A 2,045-nucleotide genomic window follows, 5' to 3' on the forward strand; every position below is an offset into this window, starting at 1 on the left:
AGGGTTAGGGTTAGGGTTAGGGGGGAGGCGTAGGCGACGCCCTAGACTCGTTAGTGGAGTAGGCGAGGTACGGTCCGGCATATTAGATAGTACCAGGGTACGTTCCGGCAGTACCCTGAGGGAAATAGACCCTATCAGCGATAATTAACATTAATCTTTATTCGTAAACCGGACCTCTATACACCGCATGTAAGAAACTCCTGACTTTACGACGCTTCTGTGAACGGTCTATGAGAAAATGTAATATAAAGACTAATGTTGAGACTCTGAATTCCGTTTTGAAAAACGGGCCCCTGACTAGCAGACACTTTGCACACATGAGAAGTTATTATATTGTCAGACAGGCGACTTCAGGAGCGGGAATCAGAGCTTGTGTAGGCAGCAGAAAAAACATGACCAAGTATTTATTCATTTAATTCATTAATCAAATGAGTTTCTATTCACTCCTGGTTACACAGCCGATATTCTTCATTATCAGTACAAAGGATGAGGAGTGGAACGGACTGAACAAGAAGAAAATAACAAGGAGAGTAACTAGGACAGAGATGTGTGTGGTAACGAACAATAAGACCCGTCCGCGTTCCATCGTCGATGTCACCAACCTTGTCTATGGGATCCATGAAGCCGCGCTGCACCCACTTGGGAATCGTCGTGCGCGCGTGAGCGAATCCCAGCTTCTGTAGGATGTAATCGACTCCGTACGGCTCTATATGTATGTATGTATGTACCTGTATTGCTGTATTATGTAGGTGCTGTGTATGTATCAGGAGTAGATATGTACTCCTGGTATGTATGTATGTACCTGTATTGCTGTATTATGTAGGTGCTGTGATTCACGCGTGGAATATAATAAGATAAGCCATGTTTATACTTACACGAGTTAGAGAAAGATGGATCTTCACCGATAGAAACGCACGTGCATGTGTGTCTGTTACTCCAGTGTTACTTTCCCCTTATTACATGCACTCACTATAACATCACTATTATATATAATATATATTCCCGCCAAGAGCTTTGTCATTAATGCGTCACGGAACCAATGGAAACAAAGCAGCCCACGAGAAAACTGCTTGACATGGTAACCTAGCTTTGGCAGACCTTGGTGTAGAGTTTGGCGCGTATATACACACTGACCAAAGCTGAATCAATATCCCGTTTATACGGAGTGGTACCTGCCAGGCCTATTTCAATAAAAAAAGCCGTCCGTGTTGTTGACTAATAGTGTGTTGTTGAACAGGATAAACAGCAGTTAAGGATTGATCGAAAACTAAACTCAAAACTCCACTCGTAAACACTTCAGTGACGAAGGACGGACGAAGCACGTGTACCCAATAGCACATCCATGCTGTCAGGTCATGGAACGGTTGCTTCATGCTATCTCAGGATATGGAACGGTTCCTTCATGCTATTTCAGGTCATGGAATAGTTCCTCCATGCTACCTCAGGTCATGGAACGGTTCCTTCATGCTATTTCAGGTCATGGAATAGTTCCTCCATGCTACCTCACGTCATGGAACGGTTCCTTCACATCACCGTGGGTAATAGGACGTTTTCTCCGAAGGTTACAGTAGTTGAATCTGATAGAAGGATTCTAACAAGAGCGTATAAAGATCGGCTTGATTCTAATGTAGGCTAATGTAATGAAGTGGACAAAGTAGTGTAAAGTAGTGTAATGCAACGCATTGTCTTGTAATACAACGGAATTTAGTGTCATTTTATTGTAATGTAATGTAGTGTACCTTAATCGAATGTAATGTAATTCAATGTAATTGAATGCAAAGTAATGTTACGTAAAATGTAGTCATGGTTTGTAATTGATCGAGCCATTGAAACGATCAAAACTATTTTGAGATTTCATTCACATTTAATTTATATTTATTTATAAGCGAGCCTAATAAAGTGTCAGGTAACCCCCACACGAGGTATCCTATTGACAATATACAAGGCTGCAATCAAAACCAGAATTTTCATTTGCGTCATATATTTATATACATATATAGCGATAAACATATATATAGACACTAGACATACTAACGATTGCATGT

At 41.1% G+C, this 2,045-nt stretch overlaps 1 protein-coding gene across 1 annotated transcript in view; it reads right to left on the reverse strand.

Moving 5' to 3' along the window:
* Positions 1–605: 605 nt before the first annotated feature.
* Positions 606–2,045, reverse strand: part of LOC106816622 (uncharacterized protein KIAA1109-like) — a 31,079-nt gene continuing 29,639 nt past the window's right edge. The window contains exon 5 of the mRNA XM_014821246.1: positions 606–711. The gene's annotated coding sequence lies outside the window, so the exon portion shown is untranslated. The remainder of the gene's footprint in view (positions 712–2,045) is intronic.

Source organism: Priapulus caudatus, unplaced genomic scaffold (assembly GCF_000485595.1).
Source record: "Priapulus caudatus unplaced genomic scaffold, Priapulus_caudatus-5.0.1 Scaffold1434, whole genome shotgun sequence".
NCBI lineage: Eukaryota > Metazoa > Priapulida > Priapulimorpha > Priapulimorphida > Priapulidae > Priapulus > Priapulus caudatus.